The sequence below is a fragment of the Motacilla alba genome, chromosome 2 (assembly GCF_015832195.1).
Source record: "Motacilla alba alba isolate MOTALB_02 chromosome 2, Motacilla_alba_V1.0_pri, whole genome shotgun sequence".
NCBI classification, from domain to species: domain Eukaryota; kingdom Metazoa; phylum Chordata; class Aves; order Passeriformes; family Motacillidae; genus Motacilla; species Motacilla alba.
The window spans coordinates 43,650,212-43,663,702 of NC_052017.1; positions in this window are offsets into that span (position 1 = coordinate 43,650,212).

Sequence of the window (13,491 nt, forward strand, 5' to 3'; positions counted from 1 at the left end):
CCTCACTCTCAACTGCTCATTCTGCAGTGTTATTTTTTGACACCCTTAAAACATGCTATTTTCTCAAAAAAAAAAGAAAAAAAAAGAAAAAAAAAAGAAAAGAAAAAAAAAGCAAAACAAAAGCTGAGGTGTCTCAGGAAGAGAGGAATAGGGGAATCTTTACAGGAATTTTTGCCATCTGGGAACAGTTTCAGTCACAGCCCCAAAAAACAACAGGATATGGGGGCTGCAGCGCTGATTCTGATGGTCCAAATTAAGCAAAGAAGGAAGAGATGGGACAACCTGGGTCAGCCACAGCAAAGCTTGTGCTCTAGCATTGCTGTAGTTTTGGAGAGTTTTCCAGAGAGCCAACAAAACAAATTTTCTGAGGTAATGCAACTGGTTTGGGAACCAGCTACTGGACTGAGGTCCTGACTCCAAAACCCACCCTATTTAAATATCCTGACTGTTCACCATCCTGCATTAGACCCTGATTGTCATCATGGGGCTGTTGTGTTGTGGCACAGAGTGCAACAAGGAGCAGAGGTTGCAAAACAACTTGCGGGAAAAAGAGGGCCAGAGCTAAAATTGCAAGAGGAGTATTGCGAAGAGGAAGACACATGAAGGTCCAGATTGTCCCTGCCTAGATTTTCCCTGCCTGGTTTTAATATTTCAAGAGTAAAACTAAGAATAAATATTTTTAATCATTATGATGGCTCCAATTCCAACAGCAGAATGCTAGTCCACCCTTGCATATTTCTCCTCCCTTTTCATTTTTCCTTTTTCCAAGTGCAGTTTAGCAGGACAGTGACCCACAGGTGCAGTTCCACTGACCACAACAGGGCTACTGCACAAAGCACTGGCTGAGGTTCTCCAGAGGTGTTTCATATTGACTTCAGTAAAAGTGCAGGAAGTAAACAAAAATGTACCAGTCCCTGCTCCAGGAACATGTGGGGATGCTTTGACTAAGTTTCTAGAAAAGATGAGTACGGTGGTTTGTCTTCAAGACAGTTTAAAAGCAGGTTTTAGAGAAACCTGCATACAAAAGGTTATACTGAGGCTAACGCAAATGTGGCTTATGTTAATTTCACTTGCTTTGATGACAGAAAGGGAGAAGCTGGTGCAGAAATACATAAATAGACAAATAGACATAACTAGACTTAAACTGAGATTTCATTTGCGTGGTTTTGTAGTGCTTTAGCTAGATCAGCTCATGAACATCAATTTTGTGCATGGTCAAACAAAGCTTCCTAACTTCTTTTCCCAGCAGCTCAAATGCCTCCCTCTCTATGCTAAAGCAACAAAATGGGGTGCTCAGTCATTGCTGGCAAATGTAGGCACTAGTTTTGAACTCACTTTCCTTTAAACCTGTTTAAGCTGTGCCACCTGACTTTTGCACAGCTGCATCAAAGGTGTGAGCATATATTTCATCTCACCAGGGGATGCAAAACCTGTCCTAGGGTTGGCCAAGGCCGGTCTTTGGAGTGTTGCAGAAGCTGTTTTGGTGGTGTTTTCTTCAGGAAACTTTGTTTTTTCTTCATTTTTGACTGGCTCTTAGTGGCAGGAGATGTAAACCTGCTGCCATTTTAAGGAATTTTTCAAGCTTGCTCACTCTCTGCCTCAGCTCTACTGGGATTGAGAATTCTGGTTTTAGTAGGAGAGGTCCCTGAGGTCAATGCTTTCCTCAGCTCTGAAGTGGAAATAAACTCAGAAGTTTAACAAACGTGTTTTCTTTGACGTGTTCCTTTGCCATTTGAGGTAGAGAGATAATAAATAAATCAATCTACACTCAGGTAAACCACTTCCACAATTAGTCATGTTTCATTTGCCAGGTATCAGAAGATCTCCATGCTAAGCTGTAGAGCGCTTCAGGAAAACCAGAACAGTCAAATCTGTCATTTGCCATGACACAGGCAGTGTTTCCCCCTCTTTTTTGCCCATATTTAAATTTCTGAATTTCCTTTACATCTTATAAGTATATACAAGCCAGGGTGCAAATTTTGTCACTTTTCCTCTTCCATCATTAAAAAAAGGATAGACATTGCTCTTTCAGCATAAAAGAACACAGTTATACCCTGTTGCTCAGACACCTCCAGGGACAGACTTAAAAAATCCTAGATGAAGGGTAGAAACAAAAATATCTTAATTTCAAATAGTGTTTTCTCTGCATTACAAATTCAGATCTGCCACTAGAGGTAACTAGAAGGTCACATCAAGTATTTCATCAATTTGTCTAATCTCTTCTCCAGCTGAACTGCATTTGACTGTAGCACGGTCATTTACTTGTTATTTTGGAAGTACCACTGAAGCCAAGTGACTGTGGACTGTCCCTACGTGGTAGAAAAAGCCTTAATGACTGCAGTTCTGATATAATATTTTTGTCTCTTTCTGCTGTTTTCTGCATGCTTCTATCACCTGCCTTCTGGAGCTGTTTAAGACCATTTTAAAGAATATGTTTAATAATTGCAAAGAGTGTCTTAAGAATAATTTAGGTTTTTAATATAAGAAAAATTTAAGAGTATTTTAAGAACTTTAGGGTTAATCAGCAACGTGGATACACCCAGGCTGAAGCCAAGACAGGACAAAGTATGAGGGTATCTTTCGGAAAGGGAACATTGAAACCTATTTACCATGTTATCACACTATGGGATTTTTATCAGATGATGTGTAAAAGTGGCTGTTGGTGGGGGAGCTGTGATGAAAAACATTCCATATTCTAATTAAAAGTTCAAGCAAAACCACAGCATTTTTGCCCATCACACTTGGGTATAGGGTGCCTCTCATCTGAGACTCCTTCTCTTTGGAAACTGTGTGAAGCTTCTAGAAACAATTTATCTTTCTTCTTGCCCAAGAGCAAGCTGGGGACCAGGACAGTGAGGCTCAAGAATGCATGGCCTGGATGCTGGTGCAAGATGCACCCCTTGCACCTCCCATGGGGCCAGGGTGATCCTAATCTGCTCTAAGAAGGGGTCCCTGCCCTGGAGAGGTGCCAGTCCAGCCTGGGCAGGTGGAGGCAATGGGGTAGTGCCCAGCCTGAGTCAGCAGCATCTGTCACTGCCCAGCCACAGCTGTGCCCTGCCAGCCCTGTGCACGCCTGAGTCATTTCCAGCAGCCTTTGGGAATTGGGGAGCATTTAGTGAACAGCTTCAGCTGGAAAATATAAATGTTGTGAAAAGTTGACATCCAAGACTTCATCTTCTAAATGCAAAGCTTGCCCTTCTTCATGTTCTGCTCTTGTGGTTTTTCTTGAAAATGTTGCTTGCATTTTTAGAAAGAAGAAAACCTCTGGGTAATTAGAATGCCCTTCTGCTACCCCTCATGAAATATTTGGTACCAAACACATGGGTGTTTTTCTTACTTTTTCACTAAGAACAAACCTCAAATATTTTCATTCAGTGTGTCTGAAAATACACTATTGCTGCCAAGGCTTTAGTCTGGTTTCACAAGCTGAACTATAAATTACCCATGCATATGCATGCAGTGCTTAGAGCCACTCATGTGCTTTCCAGAAGAGACTTGGTCATCTGGTGAAAAACCACAGGTCCCAGAAACATCCCAGTCAGGTTTGAAGGCAACAGGGAGGGAGAAGGTGAGACGGCAATAAGACAGCCAGCTCCAGGCTGCTGTGATGGAGTTCCAGACTGGATGGGAGATGAAGTCCTGCAGAGGCTCACTGAGAGTGACTGACGGGTGTAGGGGAGTGGAGAGGGAGACAAAAGATCTTGTCCTAACAGCATTGATGGACAGCACACCACCAGCACTCCAGTGCCCTGCAAATAGCACAAGGGACCTGGAGTCACCTGCAGCCACATGCAAGACCTCATCAAATCTGGCTTCCCAGCAGCTCTGCTTATCAGCAGCTGATGTAGGTGCGGGTGTATCTGCCTGCTGAAGAGCAGATGTTAATCTAATCCATCCCCTGGAGGAGAGCTAGGTTTGTCAGGTCCCTTACCAGGGATCTCTCAGGCTGCCGAGGGCAGGCAGGGTTACCCTGTTCAAGCGTGCCACCTATAGCTAACCATGGCCAGTGCACGCAGCCCGCAGCCTGCTTCCCTCCGCAGTCACTGCAGGAGCAACGCGCCTGGAGCTCCTGCCAAATCTGCCGGTCCTCATGCAAAAACCAGACAAATCTCTACGGCTTCACTCATAGATCTAAAAAACCCGATAATAATATCTATAAATATGCAGTCGAACTTAAACAGATGCACGCCCTTAACCTGGATAGAGAAGCACAGCAGCTTCTCTGCTGCTGAAGGGCATGAGCAGGGTGGGCTGCTCCCCAGCAGGATGGCTACCAAAGCTAACATCCCAATGACCATTCTGGATCTTAGGGTGCCTCCCACAATGTGCATGTGCTCAAGGGAACTGTGTTATACCTGGAGTCATAGAATCATAGAATGGTTTGGGGTGAAAAGACCGTCTAGTTCCAGCCCCCTGCCGTGGATAGGGACACCCCACAAGACCAAGCTCACAGCCTCATTCAGCCTGGCCTTGAACAGTGCCAGGGATGGGGCACCTATAGCTTCTCTGGACAACCTGTTTCAGTGCCTCAACATCCCCATAATGAAGAATTTCTTCCTAATAGCTGAGTCAGCCAGACTTCACCTGCAGCAACAGGTTGTATCTTTTGCTTGGAACAAGAGATATTGGTGGGGAAAGCGACAATGGGTGCATGAAGCTGAGATATTTGATATCTCAATCATAGAAGAAAACATGAAAGGGAAGGACTTACTGAGGCTCCTCTACCAGCAGACAAGCTCTCCAAGCATCCTGTTTTTAATTTCTGTGTCATTTTTGGTCATTAAAAACCTCCTTCTGCAAACCCCACTTTGCTGTCATCAATCACAGAGTGCTACTGCCAAATTTATACACCATTGGTGGCAGCATCTTGCGTAGGGCTCAGCAGAAGTTGGCCTTTTTGGTGCTGTGGGAAATTCCAAAGTAGGGGAGAATTGCATTTTGTTTCAGGAAAAGAAGAGGTAGTTTGTGACAAAAAGGAACAAAACACAGACATTACTCTGAAATAATGCAGGTTTCAATTTTGGTTGAGATGGGAATGCACATTTAGAGCTGGGGTTTACACTTCCAGTGATCCCTGGCATTCAGAGCTGAACAGGGAGTTTGTTGGTGCAGGGTCCCGACCCTGGTTAGGGCAGAGTTACACAAGAACTGACACAAAGCTCAGGAGCAGTTCACAAAGTCTGCTTCCTGCATTTCACACACCCATGACTGCACAGGGCTTTGGTTACACCTTCCAAAACAGACAGGCTGCTGCAGACCCCCAGGACCAAGTGCTTTGCATTACCCACATCCTTTGTGCTTGGCTGCCTCTTCATCAGTGAAGAAGCAGCCTCAGCAGTCACACCAGGTGGTTTCACAAATGTGTGCTTGGTTCTACTGCACTGCACAGCCCTGCAAGTGCCTGCTGGAAGATCAGGTTTGCTCTCCAGTCAGCTCAGCTGCTGGAGAAGAGGTACTGACATGTACAGAAGTAGCTCTGGTCACTTGGGGTGGTGGCTAAAATATGTAGCAAAATTCAAGAGTTTAGTCTCTGAGTCTTAAAGCCTTTGCAGGGGAACTTGAAAGTCTTGTGCTTCCCTTGTGCTGAGACACCATGGAACTGCTTCTTCGGACCGGGAGACAATAGGTGGGATCACATCCCAGATTTGAAGAAGGAAATGTGTTTTTTAATTCTACGATCTGTGTGGATTCGTCACGTCATCCATGATTAACTATCCTGAATTTCCTTATCATCCACACATGTATTTAAAGTCTGTTTTAAGTAAGGAATAATTTGAAAAGGGAAAGTGTCCAAGGAGACCATTTTTCTAGATTCTTTCACCTTTATGCAGACCTGGAGACTCTTGCTAACAGCTCCTAATTGCATTACTGCCTTCAGCTTCTTGCTTTCTGGTTTTCCCCTTTAATTTGTGGGAAGGAGCTGCTCAATTCCCAGCTCACAAACTTGCTTTTTTTTGAAAGACACAACAGTGGCTGAGCATAATATCACTAAAGAAGAAGAATATGCCACAGGTGGCCTGAGTGACTGGAGATATCTTCGGCTAAATGTAGTGCAATCTAGGAGCTGGGGAACAGTTTTGGGAAGAGAATGCCAGCCCTTGTTGCATAAAGTATTTTTTGCCCTCACTGTACTTACCACAAGCTTTTGCCAAAGGACAGATGGCCAGAGATAATATAAAATGGCTCAGGAACTGGAATATTAAGATTTTGTCTTGGTTCACCAATGCTTGACACACAGAGCCCCTGATGTTGTCCCCTGCTGGGGAATGTGGGCTACAGCTGACTTTCTGCTAAAGAGTCCCTTTTCTGGGTGGACTTGCTGCTGCTGGCCACCTGCTTGCTCATACTCTGGTGCTGAAATACGTGTGTACAAGCAGCATGGTGTGGCAGATGGGAGTGTGCAGATGTCTTCTGCAAAGTGGTTAAGCACTTTGAGATGCCTCTTGCAACAGCAGTGAATCCTCAATACAAACAAATGCACAAAATGCTAGAGAAAAAGATATGGGAGTGTGAGACCAAGCCAGGTCTAGCAGGATCTTAAGAATTTCTGAGCTCAGACTGAATGTTTCAGCCAGCGGTATCTCAGCCAAACCTTTGAAAAGAACAGCTGTGCTCACAGGGGTAGCCAAATGAAAGGATTTCTCTGAAAAGCCTATTGAGAGGAAAGCATGCACTGACTCTGTCTGCCAGGAGATGGATTTCACCTGGCGGCACAGACCGAATGCAGTCCAGGGCTGTCTGAACTGCAGTCACTGCAGGATCAGCTTGAGCAGTCCTTGCTGCTGCAGTTGTTCTGGGGAGCTGGGGGAAGACATTTGAAGAGATGCACCATGCCTGGGCTGTGCCTCTAGCCTGTGAGCAGGCATGGAACATCAGGAGGAAGTGCTGGGGTTTGGGGAAGTAGGGACTAAAACAGGGCAGGAATGTTCTCGGTTGTGGTCAATTGTTTCTGGTGCAAGCTGTTAATTGCCTCACTGTTAACGTAAACAGTGCTCTGAATGTACTGTGTTTTGGGGTTGTTTTATCAAATGTGATTTATTTTGCTTTGACTCATCAGACAAAGAGTGTTGGGAAACTGGCCGTGCTCTGGAAATGTCCTTGCACAAGTAAATTCCTCCAACTCTGTCTTCTGTAGAAAATGTAATTTTAATTATTAAAAGCTTTGTTTTCCCCAGTCAGTTATGTTTTCCCAAAGTCTGACTGAGCCATCCCCTCACTGAGCTACTTCCTGACCACCATTTGAGATGCCATCAGGTTATCAATCCAATAAAGCCTCAGGCCATTCTCCCTTGCAATTTTTCCTTCTCCCTTGCAATTTTTTTTTTTTTTTAAAGCTGTTATGGTCCTGACTACCCTATATTCTGCACCTCTTTTCTCAGATGCCAAATTTAACCCAAAGAACAGCCCCAGCCTTTGGTTCTCTCCAGAAGTAGAGGGCCACCAGGGGCAAAGAGAACATGTATATTATATATATGCAATCTGTATATAATCTTCTCCAAAACTCACAGGAAATGAGTGGTCAGTGGTGAGCAGAGCGGTTTCTTTTGTCTTCCTTTATTGTTTAATCTGGTTTTCTAGCATCACCCTCTTCACAGGCTGCAATGCAGAGTGGCAGTTTTGGCAGCCAAGTAACTCAGATGGGTGGCAGCAGAGGGGGCAGCAGAACAGCAGCAAGGTGTGCCCAGATGTCCTGTACCTCCATGGCAGTGGCAGCACTTCAGGTCTGCAGTGTCAAGAGATCTGTGCCAAAGATTGCCTCATCCAAACCTCTGTCAGAACACAGAGCAGCTGCCACTCTGAGAAAAAGCAGGGATGACAGAGCAGCCAACAAATTTGTCCTGGTGATAGGTAAGTGCCATACTGTCACTTGCCTGAACTTGAGGCACATTACCCCTCTGGGAACAAGAGGTTGCTTGTAAATCAGGTTTTAGTCTCCATGAGAGCTGCAGCTTGTCCGTTTAAGAGAGCAGGTAGCAATTCACACCATCAGAGGAGGGACCATCATACAGGCAGAGGAGAAGAGGATACAGAGATGCTTCATACATTGACCTGGCTGCAGCCCTTTGTTCTTCAGTCTTGCTTTTGCATCCACATGAAAAGGCTCCCTCAGGCGAGTTCTGGGGGGAGTGTGCAAGAGCTCCCAGCCTGGCCAGGGCAGTCCATTGAGACCAGTGGAGGCACACAAAGTGCTACCCAGCTGGGTCTGAGTGCCAAGGAGCCACCCAGGATCAGGATAGGGAGTAGCTGATGCCAGTGAGTACAAATGGGGTGAATAAGGCAAACTAAAACTCTCTGATGTTCTGCAAAGCATAACAGACGTGATAAGGGAAAGCAAAAAAAAAAAAAACCTGATTAGAAAGTGCTGAGAAGACAGCAGTAACATATACAGTTCTGTGATGGTTGATGAAAAATTCAACATGAGCCAATAGTGTGTACTCTCACAGCCCAGAAAGCCAAATGAATCCTGGGCTGCATCAAAAGGAGCATGGCCAGCAAGTCAAGAAAGATGATTCTGTCCCTCTACTCTGCTCTTGTGAGGCCCCCACCTGGAGTGCTGAGTACAGTTCTGGTGTCCCTGACAAAAAAAGGACATGGAAATGTTGGAACAAGTCCAGATGAGGCCACAAAAATTATAAGGGGACTAGATCACCTGCTCTATGAAGACAGGCTGAGAAAGTTGGGGCTGTTCAGCCTGGAGGAGAGAAGGTTACATGGAGACCTCATAGCAACCTTCCAGTATCTGCAGGTAGCCTACAGGGAAGCCAGAGAGGGACTTTTCATCGGGAACTGCAGCGATAGGACAAGGAGTAATGAGGACAAATTGAAAGAGGGGGAATTTAGGTTAGATATTGGGAAGAAATTTTTTACTCTGAGAGGGATGAGACACTGGCACAGGTTGCCCAGGGAGGTTGTGAGTGCCCCAGTTGTGGCAGTGTTCAAAGACAGGTTGGATGGGGCATTGCGCAACCTGGTCTCGTGGGAGATGTCCCTGCCAGAGGCAGGAGGGTTGGAACTAAATGATCTTTAAGGTCCCTTCAAACCCCTTAACATTCTATCATTCTATGCCTGCTTCCTTACACTACACCCAGCCTTTCACTTTGTGCAAGCATGGCTCAGTGGGTAGGATTTTCTCTCTTTCTCTTCTTCCTCCATTTGGCTAAAGCCTTGCAAGTCTCTGGGACTTCAGCATCAGAATGGCTTCATGAGTGGGAATGGTCTGATACGAGTGAGGCCATTTTAATAGTCAACAAAAACAGACTGTGCCTGCACTGCCAGGGACAAGGACAGACTCTGTGACAAAGCTGGGCTTCTTGCAGCGACACTTCTCATCCATCTCCCCAGAAAATACACCTCCCTCTGCCTGCACACACAGATGCTGAGGCTGCCCCCCATCATCTCTCCCCAGGCCACATGCCAGGTCTGCAGTCGGGAGCCTCAGGAGCAGAGCATACTGGTCACATCAATGGCTGTCAGCACAGGTTCCATCTGTTTCAGCATCATTCCTGCAGCAATGGGCCCAGCAGGAACACTGGAAATCCCACCCAAAACGTTGTACACAAATTCTTTAGACATATGGCTTATAATCCTCTTGGGGGAAAAAAAAATAAAAAGGGTAATATAGATTAAATACACCAGTAGAATGGAATTTTGTAGAAAAATATAACCCTAGGTCTCTGAGCCATAAAAATGAGTTCATGAACTTTATGTGAAGGCTTGAATTTTGCTAAGCTTTAGAGAAAGACATGAGGTTATTTCTCCCAAAACTGTGATGTGCTTCTTTGTCTTAATAATCGTCTTTGTTTTTTGCCTATAAGAACCTGTGATGGAATAGAGTCAGCTTATTTACAAACATTTTACTTAACAGACTCCTTATTCAGGTCTAAGATTGCTATTTAAATATAGTGCAGTGGCTGGTGAGATCTCTCCAGGACACTCCCTTCTTCCAGTATATTGTCAGGAGGGTATGTGTACATCTGCACACAGAGACGGGGAGGGGTCAACATTTTGTTGGCAGCAGAAACCTGCAGATATGTTCTGCTTTAGCAAGAAAAATAATAAGTAGTTTTGCTTGGTTTTGATGGCCGAGAAACACAGTTACTAAGAAACAAAATGATGCTCTTTTTCATGGGCAAATAATGGAGCATTTATGTTCTGTAGGGAGCAGATGGGAAAGTGATATGACATGTCACTGCTGTTTGGCGAAGAGAAATGGGCTGGTGTTCTGGGCCTGGCAGGAGTGCTGCTATTAAGAAAAATCAGAATTACATGTCAGACACAAAGATCGATGCAAGCTCTTTGCTTGCAAGAAGTGCATTTAAACCTGCACTTGTCTACACTGTAGAAACAAATTGACAATTTCTCCACTCAAAAAAACCCCAGAAAGCTCCTGTTTTCTGTTTCCTCACAGCCAACTATTACCAAAAAGACTACTTGTTATCATCCTGCAGAACTGCTTATTCCTCCCATCCCTGCATGAACTACCAGGAAAACCATGGTCAAACCCTGCCAGGCTGCAAGCAGGGAGCAATGCTCTCCTTTGCACCATCCCACAAAAATAAGGGGCTGGATTTCTCCTTGTCCTTGCCCTAGGGGACACTAGAGAATACCCAGAGCTGCAATCCTGCTGGCACAAAGCCTGCTGCAGGAAACCACAGGCAGGATACCAACCACCTCCACTTCCACACATACCTCTTTGGCCAAGGTTGCTTCTGCCTGTGCTCTGTCGGACAGCTGCTGCCCAGCTGCTGCCCAGCTGCTGGAACCACGTCCTTTCTGACCAGCCTTAGCACAATAAAATTGCATATTTGTTAATTTGCTGAATCCTCTCATCCAGATCATCAATAAAGATATTAAATAGGACTGGGTCCAACACAGCTCCCTGGGGGACACCATTAGTGACTGGATGTGGCACCCTCACACCATGATTCTTTGAGCCAAGCTGTACAGCCAGTTCTTAACCCAGCAAAGCTGCACCTGTCCAAGCCATGGGCTGCCAACTGAGTATGGAAATTTGAACTCAAATGTGTGCTTCAGGATGAGATCCCCTTCATTTGGGATGTTTCTGCTTCCATAGATTGTGGTTATCACAGGGGTGATGGCCAGGACTGAGAGGCAGAGCTCAGGGGGAACAGGAGGGCACCAAAATTCTGGGCTCTCTGTGAGTGTTGTACCTGCCTTGTGAAACCCATGGGGCACAAGTGGGAGCATTGCTCTCAGAAAATGATCCCAACCCAACAGAATGTTTATCTTTAAAAATAGGATAAGAGATTCCTTGATGAGATGTGTTTCTTGAGGCTTTGCAAAACTGAATTGGGCAAGGGAATTCCTACTGACTTTTCACTTTACCTTGATCTTTTGCTTTATATGTCCTGGAAGAGTTTGTTACCATGTGCAAATTTCATGTTAGGAAAACAAAAAAGTTCATCCACCAGCACAGACCACACTGTCCAGAGTACACTTGTGCTTTGGACCAAGTCTACCTGCCAGTCATGACTTCCTGTCCGTCTCCTACCTGTGGCTCTGAGACTGTGCTTCAAGACAGATACCAGTCATAGCTAGGGAAGGAGAAATGCTATTTATTGTGTTTTAATTTCCTTAAATTAAATGGCTACTCCATAAACCTGCTTGAAAAACTAAAGCCTTTTCTTGCCAGAAAAGGTCACATTTGGAACAAGAGATTGGCTAAGGAAGCAACTACCAGATAAATTTAGTTTAGGGGAACAGAAATTTATTTTATGTGTCAATGTTTGTTGCCTGTGCAAACCAGCCTGCAAAAACAGCTATTTTTTTTTCTCCTGAGAAACATGGAGAACAAGCTGTGAAGTTCAGAGGCTTTTTGAATAAAGTGAAGAAAAAATGCCATCAGTGCATGCCTTATGGTAGGGGGCTTCTCTCTACTGCACTCCCCTTGTCTTTTCCAATTAAGATGAGATTAAGCTCAGCTTGTCTGTGTAAATGCCAGGAATCTTCTTAAATGGGACTGTCTCAGCTGCCTCTGCCTGGCGAGGAGACTGGTAGAGCACAGAGTGGTGGGGGCTGATGTGGCTTCTGCCAGTGCCTCTCTCTCCCTCCACTGACTGCAAATTGAGTGGACAACTCCTCCCAGTTGCTCTTTCAAATGCTCAGCTTGAAAATGAAATAAACTGATGAATAATATGTACCTTCAGCTGACAGAAGTTGAACTGAATTTTCAGAGGAAAAGAAAATTGAACTGGATGTCACTCATAGTATTGTTTCCCCATTTCTGTACCAGAATATTTTTTTTATATGATGCTCCAAGACAAAGCACAGCCCTGTTAGAAAATGAAGCTTCTGGAGAAGCAGTTTTTCTGGACAAAAGTGAAAAGAATGTTGTATGTGCTCTTCAGAAGGGCAGGAATGACTTTAAACTGTATGATGTGTTTCTCTGTTACTATTTGTCCTGACAACTGAAATTAGGGTAATTTCCTTCTTTCAACCAACTTCTGCTCTCACTTGTACTGTTATATATAGATTGAAAACAGTTGCATGATTTGTATTTCTTGTGTGACACTGACATATTTTTTACCTGTTGATCCAATCACATAATTTTTTATCTCCTTTGCATATATCTTAAGTGAAAATCCATACACAGCTTTTCTCACTTGTAGAGTTGAAATGGGGAAGATAAAATACAGTAGAACAAAAATACAGGTTTTGATTTAAGGGGTTTTGAGGTCAAAAGAAAAGTATCTAAGTGCCTTAGGTTCCTGCAAGGTTCTCCTTACCATAACTGACCTGATGGAGGGCTTCTCAGCTGGTAGAAACATAATATCAGAGCATATAATTCCAATCAACCATCCACAAGGACTGATGCTTTGTAGGCTGGAGCCTCCATCTCTAATTCCATGGAGCCTGCACCAGGAAAGATGTCATATGATGAATGAACTTGTTCCATGAAATGTGGTATTATCCAAGGGCTAACTTTGAAGCATTAAAAATCAACCAGGAACAAGCTACCTCACAGAAGCATTTTCCTACATTCTCTGGAAATCAGAGACACAAAATCAGAAAGAGGGCACCTGTCCACATGTAACCAAGCATTCCTCTGGCTCCTCTGAAATTTCCACACAGAGCTTTTTGGGACAGGTGGGTAAGATGCCATGGCATATGGAAATTTGGAGATGGAAATAGCAAGAGTTACTAACAGGGTTTCCAATCACATTCTGCCAGCATGAATCAAGTGCCTGCACACTCAGCATCAGTGTCCTTGAGGAAGATGGAGAGAAGTAGAGGCTTTTTGGACTGCAGAAACTATTTAACATCTCCTATCATCTGAACTGTGAAGAAAATAAATGTGCGGTACACTTCTTTATTTTGGCAGTTAACTGTTATCTGACATAATCTCAAAACACCTTTGTAAAATGGTGCTTTCTGCCTTGCAAGTATTGCTTAGCTCCTGACAGCAAACAGGAGGGTGAGCAAAGCTCCCGAGCAGATACCTGCTCTCTAACCACTGCCTACCCTGCAGCA